The 12,160-nt window shown below is 34.3% G+C and overlaps 1 pseudogene; it reads right to left on the bottom strand.

Moving 5' to 3' along the window:
- Positions 1–11,046: 11,046 nt before the first annotated feature.
- LOC117720911 (ubiquitin-conjugating enzyme E2 variant 1 pseudogene) lies at positions 11,047–11,438 on the bottom strand (annotated as a pseudogene).
- Between the last annotated feature and the right edge of the window lie 722 nt (positions 11,439–12,160).

Raw genomic sequence — 12,160 nt, 5'->3', positions numbered from 1 at the left:
AACAATGAAATGAAATGAAAACGAAAGCAGGAAAGACAAGGGATCCTGGCCAAACAATTAGTCTGACAGAGGCCACCAGCTGACCATGGCATTTCAGAAATGCTTTGGTGGATACTAAACCTACAAGCTGATTCAGAGTGCAAAGTGTGCAACCTCTAAAGAGGTAATTTCAAGAGTAAAAATATAGAAGTTTAGCAACAAAAATGTACATTATTCAGCTCGAGTTCATGTTGCTCTATAATTATTACATATGGCTATAATAGCAGAATTGCTTCTCAGTTACATATATATTGGTTTGTTCTTTAGTCAGTGAAATAACTAAATGATTGCAAATTTGAATTCCCCCTTCACTCTCAAAGAGTGATACAGAAATAGACTCACAATCACTGTTCCAATTTGAAATAGAGCAGGCCACAATTCTATCCAACTTCCCTGCAGTGTAATCAAATAACCTGCACACAAAGATGGAGGAAATGAAATAACAGACTTTAGCTCCTACCACCAAGATGTTTATATTATATCTATGGTTCACAGTTTCAGACAATCAGCTGGCAGATGCTGAAAAATAGCATCTCAAGACACATCAGCTGAAATGTCAGAGATGTTTCAAATTCTTGATAAGAAAGAAGACTGGTAATTGTGGAAACATAATTCCATAGAGGAGGAGCAAGTCCTGTACAATCACTGCTGTAGATTTCTTACCTCAGATGGTCTCTTATCACTTCCCTGTAAGTAAATGGACTGATAAGACCCCTCAAGTCTCTGAATGGGTTACTTTGTACTTGTCAGTGTGTGGCAATTCATATTTCTTTTTTTATTTCTTAGTCTTTTTATGTTATATTAAGTTATAAAAACAGATGAATATTAATAAATTAATTGGTGTAGTTATCTATTCTAGAGAACTAAACAAGAAAAGGACTACACAGAAAACGTCATAATAAATTAAAACTTCCTTTAGATTTTTAAAACTCCAAAAGTCAAAAAGATCACCAAACAGTATCAGAGATATTAGGTGTATAAAAATTAACCACTGAAGAATTAGGGTTCACTTCAGTGTTCATTCTTCTATGTGCAGCAAAATAAGAATGTTTCACTAAATTCTCTATGAATATTCTTCTTCTGTGTTATTTACCTTGGACATTTCTTTAGAACCATGCCTTTAGAATGCACTGTGGATCACTTAGATCAAAATAAAAATTTCTTTTAATTTTCTTTTAATTTCTTTGATTCCAGTGTACTTGGTTCCTGTTGTAGTATAAACAGATGGACTTTTGTGCAGTTATAATTTTCTATACAATAGAATAAAAATGAAGCACTCAAATACAACTTAGTTCAATTAATCAGAAACACCAAAAGGCTATTTTTCTAAGGCAACAGGCATCACATAAGAAAAGTGGGTGCTGTTTTGTGTGTGTGTGTGTGTGTGTGTGTATCTGTGTGTTTATATATATATGCAATATATGTATATATTAATAGACTGTGTTGTGTAATCAATTAAGAGCTCAACAAATTCAAATATATTGTATATCAGTTTAATTCGGGTATATAAACTTTCTTTTCCTGGTAATTTATGATTATACTTTTTAGGAATGAGCAGAGTAATTTACCTCTTTTAAAAGGATAACCTTTATCAACTCATGTAGTCTTACTGGAAAAGATGTAAAACAGCACATTAACATGTTTATTCTCTTTAGCAGGATGCAATTTCCAAAATGATTAATAAATGAAATATTTAAGTACAAACATTATTATTAGGGTGGTATTTGCAAAGTATACAGACACTGATCAATATTAACTGGGGAGACCACACTTTTTTTTTTTTAGGGAATGAACAATATGCTTGATTTGTTAACTGATGGATTGAAATTATTGTAATGTTTCTATCAGAGTGTTTGACCTCCTTCTATAAAACATAGAGTTCCTGCTTTCCCAATCGTTAATTAGCTTTTACAAATAAATGTCTTATAAAGTATTTACATACTTTTAGCAATTTATGGATTTATGCAGGTAATCTGGACACTTCAAAATGTCATTTCCTAAAATAAGATATCTTACATGTGCTTAATTCACTGAAAACCCTAGGTTGTACTAGATATCAGTTTGGGGACAAAAACATGAATTCAACCCTCTACTAATGTAGTCACTAATAACATAGGAAAGAAGATAGCTCTAAAAAGCTACCAATATGTCCATTTGACAATAAATTAATAGTTATTATCTCTCTATTAAAGCAAAAAATATAGGTACACAAAACTATAAATTTTATTATCTGATTATTTGTACACATTTTCTCTGGCAATAATTGACTTTATTCCATGCAATGTGTAACTTCCATGGAGTGAGATATATGTTGAATATACTTATAATATTTTCTAAATTAGGGTCCTGAAGAAATTGCTCAAAGGGTAAATGAACATGCTGGCCACACAGAAAAACCCAATTCGATTCCCAAGACACATATTAGGTGACACAAACAACCTATTACTTGTTCAAGAAAATCTGATGCTCCTCCCTTCTGTTCCCTGTATGTACATACATACTTGCTACATACACTCACACACACACACACACACACACACACAACAAACAGACAAACATCCTGTTTACACAGTTTATAACTAAACAAAATTTTGAGTTTAGATGGTAACCTATTAAAGATAATACTGCAGTGCCTGCTGCTGGGGATAATATAGTAATGCGAGAGCATAGGATATGTTGTTGGGCACCTTAAAGTGCATTCTTCTTCAATTTAATTTTTAATTAAAATATAATTGCATTATTATCATTTTTCCTTTTCACCCTCCAATCTATATCGGTCCCTTATTTGCTCTATAATTCATGGCTTTGTTTTTAATTGTTATTTATACACACACACACACACACACACATGCACACACACACATCATCATCATCATGATCACTACCATCATCTCTGACTATGTTTAGTATTACTTATATTTATATAATCTCAGGACTGAGGATTGGGTATTGGATAATGAAGTAGAGAACTTATCATGGGAGAGGATTATTTCTTTTGTTCTCAATATTTGATTGTGGCACATAGTTCTTTGTCTAGGGGTGGGGCACTTTGAGTTGTCTTCCTTCCATGTTAACATGTCTATTGGGATTGTCATTATTCAGACATTATTTAGGTAACCTTATTGTTATGGTAACATGGTTGATGCATCTCTGTAATTTCTAGGAAAGACAATCACACAAGTTTTTGTTATGGCTTTTAACATCTTTCTGTCCTCTCTTCTATGATGTCTCCTGAGGCTTTGTTAAAGGAATTGTATTATAGATGCGTCACCTGTATCTTGCACTCTATAATCTTTATTGTCCACATTTAAACATGTTATGTTTTTTTGTAATAGTCTGTCTATGAAAACATCAGACTCAATGATAAATAAGTCTTACTCTTGACATACACATAAAACAGTTATTTCAAAAGATAAACACAAGCACATTTTCTGGTAAAAATCAGCAGGAAAAATGAAAAATGAAAAACATAGGAGATAATAAAGTAAAAGTTATTTTAACACTGAGGAAATAGAATTTTTTTTTAATCTCCTAAATATGAAGACACACAGGGAAGGAAACTTTGTGGATAAAAAAATTGCACACTCCAGTGTGCAAAAATATATAAATGAGATATATGCATATCCCATATTGCACATGTCCTCAAAGAGCAGGAACTCTGTACTAAAACAATAATGATTGTGTGAGCTGGAACATGTAAGCATTGAAAGTTGTGATTTTGTAAGTTCCTAAGTTTATTTTAGATTCTCAAAACACATTTTCAAGACATTGAATATATTACTCTATGTTTGCTAATGAGTCTTTATCTGAGTTTGTTCCACATACATTTTTAAACTCTGAGCATTTATCAATATATATCATGAAGAATTTCACTTTTAGATTAAACTTCAAATACAGATAATAATAAAAAAAATCTTTGTCTTTGGTTTCAGTATAAACTAATTTCACACTAAAATACAAGTGACCACTTAACATTGCATGGAATCATTCATTTTATCACTTTAGTAATTTAGCATACAGCATTATGCACAAATTCACATACTGAAAGATATTTTCATATGAACACACCCATAAACATATGTACACACACATTCATATGCAAGATGAAAAGTTCAGTAGAAAATAAAGTAAAAAATTAAAATGATAAGAATAAATATAAATGTATTTAAATTCATGGTGTTTTACCAAATATTTGATGTATGGGACATTATTAAGTTAGTAGTTGGTAATTATATTGTGACTTGTAATATTTTTTATACTCCTCTAATAAAAAAGCTTATCTTAGAATTTCTATTTGGACTATAAAAGAATATAGACTTTTATGCTTTTTTAAAAAAACAACACAATATTAGGTTAAATACATCCTGTTAATTTGGATTTATTTATCTTTGACAGAGGTCTTAAACTTTATTGTCAGACCATATTTTACCATGGTATGTTACACTTTCATTAGAGATACAACAGACAATACTTCCAGTACTGGCTCTCTAATGACATATAGTATTGACTAGTAAGGTTTTTCCAAAATATTATATAGAGCCTAAGTCAGCAATAGGTAATATTAACAAATAAAAAGCCAATCCTACCTCAAAACTCACAGAGCTTTTCTAGTAATTTTAACATGTAAATAGTCATAATGGCCAAAGACATAATTAAAAATGCTCATAACTGGTATTGCTCAGACTTAAATAATTATAGCAATAGCACCTTCATGGCTAGGTGTAGAGAAATTTGAATCCAGAAACATAGTTGCTTTGGCAAGGGATTACATCCAAAGGTATGATCCAGCTGGAATGCAGACACACCGCACATCTGTGACTTTAGTACACACTTTTAATCACAAACAATGACTTCTAATTGAGGATCAGACAATGGGGCAAATCAGGGAAAAGATATAGAATATAGGATATGCTCAACTCTCGCAAAAACAGAAAATAGAGGCTAAAGAACAGTGAGACAGACATAAGTGAGTTCAGTTCAGCTCTTAGAGTTCATTTTATTTCATTTCATTTCATTTCATTTCATTTCATTTCATTTCAGATCCATTCAGTTTGTGGAGTTCAGATGCAGTTTTTCCAAGCAGAACAATTCAGTCAGAAGCTGAGAGAAGCCAGCTTGAATCAATTAGTTGGGAGAGGAGTTTGAGCCAGAACAGCAGAATTGAACCAACTCATGTTCAGAAAGTCCTAGAAAGATTGAGTTTATTCATCAGTAAGTCTTGAAGGCTGAAATATCATAAGCCTAGTTTAGCAGACAGGCTGGAGCTGAAGGCTGCAAGGTCTGGGCTTCAGAAGATTAGATGGTATGGAAGCTAGAAATTTCCAGGCCTAGCCATAAAGATAGTTAGAAAAGAGAAGGAAATGCTCTAGGCTTAGCCCAATCTATATTTGCACAGATTGGATAGGGTTCCCATTTCATAGTGTCTTCTAAGGAAATAACAGTGACATTTAAAGCTAGGCTTTTGCTCTGGCAAGTTCAGCCAGTTTAATGCTTCCGAATGGAAGAGTGTATAGCAGTGACTGTCCGGAACATGTCATAAATCTATTCTTGTCAAATTAGAGTACAGAGATATTTTGCATATCTGAAAACAGTCATCTTTAGTAGATGCTGAGTATATATCTTCCTTGTTCCCCCTTTGGGTAGGAATATGGGAATACTAAGTAGGTTTGACAGAGCAATACATGAAGAGCTCTGGAAGATTTATGAAGCAGTGCATCCATTTATATCACATTATTGGAAAACATTCATGTTACATAACTGCTTACCTGCAGGCATCTTGATGTAAAGGCCTTGTATTTTTAACTGTTGCCCATTATAGCATCTTTGTGGCATATTCAAAACCAGGCTTGAAGAAAAAAATGGAGAAGCCCTCAATATCATTCTGACTGTGAGCATGGTACATATTTCACTCAATATGAATAGTTTTATGTAATAATTTACTATAAATACTATAAATATTTTAATAAACTTGTCTTGCTAGAATCATCTATTACTAGATACTGTCAGTTGGAAATTTGGTACTTTTTAGTTATTATTTACAACTAGCAGACATGACTTAGTTTGATAAATCAGGTGATTGGTTGATTAGGTCCTCAATGTCTGAGGTAGGATTCATTGTCCAGTGAAGTATGGACACTATACAATGTGTCTTCTCAGTCTGAGATACTTGCATCGTCATAAAGACTTATAGTTTCTATGAGTCCTACAACATCTGGACTGTGGTGTCAACATAAAAATTCAAGCACCAACTGACATTAAACTATGATTTCAGTGTTCAAAGTTTCATCATTAAACCTTTGTTATTTTTACTGATTTCTTTGAATTTCTGATCATTTTTGCCATTTTTAGTACTTTGCACACTCATTGGAACTTATAGTGAAAACATTATTTGAAGTATCTCATGCAGTGCTAGTTTCTCTCTATAAAATATGTTAAAGCACTGTTTTTATTAGTTTCTTGTAATGAACAAGTATAGGACTGTAGCTCATTTCAAGAGTGTATTTCTCAGCAATGTGCATGAGTTGTTTATTGCTTATTACATTATGTATGAAGACATGTTCTAACTCCACTAACTAGTTTTCTTCCTTTTGTTAAACTTCACATTCTTAAAAGGATTGACGAATTGGAACAATGGCACACACTGCTGAGATTTGTGACTGTCATCCTTCTGGTTGGAATTGCTCATAGATCTTGCAAGAGTAGCAGAGATGCATCCATTATAACCGTCAGTCAGAGTGGTCATTAAGCACTTTCTGCAGTAGAGATTGCTACACCAGATGGTACTTCATGAACAATAGACGATGCACTCCAAACTGCCAAGCATTTGTTCTTTGTCATTTTAACTCAGAACCTGCGAAGAATAAAAGCCAGCAGTACCTGTAAAATTCAAATTTCTTGTGGTAATTATCTAGATTTTCTAGCCATAAACTTTTCTTAGTTGCACATAAAGACAATCTGGTCTTTGTATTTGGAATGTACAGTGTGGGTTTATTTATACATTTATTCATTCATTTGGGGATATGGTCTCATGCTGGCCTGAAACTGACAATGATCTTTCTATCTCTACATTTTGAGTGATAGGAGTAAAGAAATGTGATACCACACCTAGCTTAGATTGTGTAATGTTTAACCAAATACATTGGTCTTTAAACACATTACTTCATTAAATAAAGACTCTTTCTTTTACATCACTGTAGTCCAATATGTTTTCTAACCTGATCCCTGGTGGTGTAAAAGAAACAAAAGAAGTTCATTTTGATTTGTATTAAAACAGCAAAGTTTCTATAATACTTATTTCCATTATAGAAAATATTTTTATTCATTTTTATTTTTGTTGTTGTTTATTTTTTAATTGTACTTTAATCACAAGCTTTCTCACTTAACTTTCCTCCACTATCATTCTAATGCATATTCTCTTATTGCTTATTATTATATTCATATTTGTATATGTAAATATATATATATATATATATATATATATATATATATATATATATATATACATTTCTAAATATATGCTGTTGAGTTTGTATAATGCTACTTGTATGTATGTATTCAGGCTTAACCATTTGTTTCTGAACAACCAATTGTAATTTTCCCTCGGAAGGACCACCTCTCCTGCTCCCAGGTTTACTCAGTTGACAGTAGTTCTTTGTTTAGGATTGAGGCCTCATGGGCTTTTCCTCATTGGCATGTCCATTAATGTCGTACTTCTCTAGTTTATATTTAAGTGATTATACTAGACATATATCACATATGAAACTTCTGATGATACTAGAAAACATAATTTTATGCCAGGCTCTCTGATTCTGTACTTCTGATAATTTTTGTGTCTCTTATTTTACAATGCTTCCCAAGTCTTTGGTGCAAGAGTATTTTGTAGACGCCTCCACTGGGAATGGCCACCACAACTATGCATTTTGTTTGTCTGATATTTTCTGTAGTATTCTCGGTTGTAAAAAGAAATGTCTTTGATGAGGGTGAAGACTACACCCACCTATGGATTTAAGGACAAATGTTTACAGATTATTATTTGGAAGAATGCTTGTTTAGTAAATTATGGTTGTAGATTTTCCTTCAACCACTATGACTTTAATAGAACTGAGTAGTTAGTTAATTAGGTTTCCAGTTCCAGGGATGATTTCTTTTTTTGTTGAAAAGTTATCAAGTACAAATAGCTGTTGCTTTTTTTAAAGTGTGCTATCAATGTTGAACTTAAGGCTTTCTTTGGAATCCATTTTGATATTGTGTACCTGTGTGTGTGTGTGTGGTGTGTGTGTGTGTGTGTGTGTGTGTGTGTGTTTGTGAGAAAGACACATATACAGAGAGAGAGAGAGAGAGAGAGAGAGAGAGAGAGAGAGAGAGAGAGAGGTACATAAAGAGATCATACATAGATTCATAGAGAGTAGAAGCACAAAGAGGTACACCCACAGACACACATACTCTATTTCTCTCTCTCTTTTTCTTTCCTCTATTCCTTTTTCTTTCGGAGAAGGCATGCACACATGTGTTATTTCCTCCTGTCTCTGTTTTCCTTTCTGTCACATATTTTCATCTATGAAAGAAAAGACTTCCATATTTTCTCTCTATTCTCTCAGGATATTAGCCTGAGAGAAATGATGATGGCTTGTCTCTTAACTCATAGATATGACAACTGGGGGTGGGGTACAAAGCCAGAAATAAAATATGACTGATATTAAATGTGAAAGACATGATTCTCTCTGGCTTAAATACTAGAAAGAGTAATCAAATTAGTTCCCTTCCATGGTTCAGGCTTAAATTTAGTCTTACATTTGTAATTTAAAATTTATATGTAATAACCACTACAAAGATCAACATAATTTATCTAAATTACACCCAGAAAATGTTATGATCATTATAAGCCAAATGTTTTGGAAAAATGAAAATATGTTATTCCCACTGAAAGAAAACCTTTAAAAACATTTAAAATCTACTAAACAAAAATATTATCATTAAATTATTATAAAAATATATAATATGAAGATTAAAAAAACAATGTTAACAGGTAAAAGGAATTGTTTTTAATGGGCTATTAGTTTTAGTGAGTTAAAATGAACACTTAGTTAAAACAAAAATAAATATTAATTAGTATAATTCATTAAGTATAGCAAGCAGCATAATATATTCCCAAAATTATAACATAGAATGTGAAACAAAAACAGCTGAATGTAAAAACCAATAATGTGATGTAGCTTTATAAATCACATATTTTACATAGTGAATATTAAAAATGTGTCTTTGTCAGGCTTGGAAAAAGTATATTAAAATAAACAAGTATTTCTTGTCACCTATATTTTGTTCTCATAATCCAAAATCAGTTTATGTTTAAAGTGTTTTTTAATCTATCGTGTTGGTTAATTCAGAGAAAATAGAATTAAATCCTGAAACAGGAAAAACTACAAATGATTGCTTACTGCAAGGTAATCATTCGAAGTTTGGTACTTTGATATTAATATTTTCAGGATACTCAGAAATAAGACAAAATTTATTGCACATTTGATCCCATCAGCATCATTCTGAACTCTAGAAGGATGTACAGAAATGCAAAACATAGAAAATGGAACCTCTGAATTTACTATTATTTTTTCCAAGTCACATCATTGTGATTATATGTATAAAACATTAGATAAATAGATGAGAGAGAGAGAGAGAGAGAGAGAGAGAGAGATCTTAAACTAAGTTCTAAGCAATTTCCCATCTACCTCCCCAAAGTGGTTTGTCAGATGAAATTTTTTTTGGTGGTAACACAATGAATCACTTTTATTTCTGAATGCATCCACATTTCAACATTTAGTGGTCCTGAACAGTGTGGAGAATATGGCAATGAGCCAGGAGACCAGGACCACCAATTGGCAAATGAGGTAACACAGAGCTCCTCCATGTCCCTGCTGAGGGTCTGTGGGGCACCTCTGAAACCTTAGTCCACAGTGTCAGAGACTCACTTTCCAGCTGCCAAGCTCCATATCAAACCCAATGGGCAACCAGGGTGACACATGAGCCCTGATCAAACCCCTTCACTGTATAAAAGCAATGGAATTATGGGAGCCAACTCTGAACCATATGCTGTTAGCACTTTCTGTATGGCCTATCTCTAGCCTAATTACCAAGGATCCTGAATGCTGAGCAGTCTGAATAGCCCCATTACACCTCTGCTCACCTGGAAACCCAAGCTTAAAGCCCATGGGCTGATGGTAGTGGCAGCACGGAGTACTGTCCTTCCCAGGCTGGTGGCAAGTGAACGAGTGTGGTCTGGAACTAAGAGAAGAAGACTAGTTTCTTTTAACCTCATCTGATGGCTTCAGGCCACAGCAAGTGTTGGATAATGAAAGGCAACAAGGAGGTTGAGGAGGGGCAAAGCAACACTCCTTGATAAAAGTGGTGAGACAGGCAGTCCTGAGTTCCTCATCCATGGCCAATTTTAGAGGGAGGAAAGGGTTACAGTCTAAGCTTTGGCGAAGTGTGGTTGTGAAGGAATAGGGACAATAGGTTTGATGGGGCAACACTTAAAACTTTAGAAAGCAGGAGTGCAGCTAAAATGCCCCCAACCCCAGCAGGGGTACCACAGCTTCTACCTAAAATCTTCCCATCTATCCTAAGTGCCACCGTGCAGTTGTGGCAGAGTGCAGGGCAGGCAAAGGCAGAGAGACCCAGGTCATTGGCCAATAGCAAGTGATTTTATGATCTGTCTGTTCATAGTTACGTTAGCTGTGCCCACCGCTACCAAAAGAAACCAATTTCCGTATAACTTCTTGATTTCCCAAAGTCCAACGAGGTAAACAGCAGTTATACTTGACAGATGATGTTACACAGAACAAATTAGGTATTCCAAAAGGACATTAAGTTAATATCAGAATAGTGTCTCAAGGTGAAGTCTTCAATGGAGCTTCCTCTCCAGTACTTTGAGGTATACAGATAGATCTAGAAAATTCAGTAATGCAGGAATTGAAAACGTAGGTTGGATGGGGAGGAGAGACAGAACCTTGGTGACTAATTGCTGTAACACTGTCTTTCTGGAAGCTACGGCAGCTTCATGTTGTCTTTTGACATCATAAAATGTTGAAGTTCTTGCAGGACGACTTTGATGCTGTGGGGATTCTGCCACTTTGCCGGCACTGCCATGGCTCTTGGGATCCACCACTCTATCTGATGTACTTAAGTTGCTCATATTGACTTTTGTTACAAATCTTATAAATGGGATTCTTCTGCATATTTAGATCTACATTCTATGTATAGGCTGTATTTAGGTTTTTATTAATTGTTTTTAGAGGCCTAATTATCATTCATGTCCATCTTGTAAGTCTCATGTGTTTCTGGTCCTCCAGACTCCAGCTAATGGTGCCATCACCAGCTCTTTTCTGGCCTTCTGCCAGCTCTTCCATAGTTGGAAATTCCAAGGGACTTTTACTCTTTCACCTGTGTTGGCTGCCAACTTGTGTCACTGTTGCCCAAAGCCATATGCAACAATTGAGAAACACTGAAATAGACCTCCTTTGTGTAAGATGGTTTGCTCAATGCTTCTTATCTGTGGACATTCCTCGTAGAGCTTTTGAAGCATAGCATGTTGATTTTTCTGATGTAGGTGCTATAGTGGTGGTGGTATTTTTGTCTTGTTACTTCTGATCAAGGTCTGTACTTAAGCAATAATTATATTTTTATTCATTGTGTTGGGGTCACAAACCACAGGAACACCGATCTCAGTCAGACAGGGATAGTTTATTGAGCCCTGGGACTGATTGATCAGGGCCATGAGGCAGGCTTGAAACTGAAACCATGGCCTTGAGGTATTATCTTACAGGGTTTTAAACCTAAAATTCATGAACATCTCTGGCAGTTATTCCACTAAGGATTTAGTAATAGGAAAATTTCCTTAGGAAAGGGTTTTTTGCTGTACATTTATCCTGCTCCCATTGTTTGGGGTATTCAACTTTGGTAGGGGACTTATCTAACATTCATATCTTAATTTGACAACCTGATGGGACTTGTCCAACATTTTTGTCTTAACTTTCCAAGGATGTTAGGTACTCATGTACAAGTCTCTTTCTCCCAAGAAGGATGCTACTTCCCAGGGAGATCTTGGGAACTTAAACTTTACTTGACCCCC

This window comes from Arvicanthis niloticus, chromosome 15 (genome assembly GCF_011762505.2).
Source record: "Arvicanthis niloticus isolate mArvNil1 chromosome 15, mArvNil1.pat.X, whole genome shotgun sequence".
Taxonomy (NCBI): domain Eukaryota; kingdom Metazoa; phylum Chordata; class Mammalia; order Rodentia; family Muridae; genus Arvicanthis; species Arvicanthis niloticus.
Note: the sequence above shows the minus strand (reverse complement) of the source record. Positions and strands in the feature narration are given on the sequence as shown.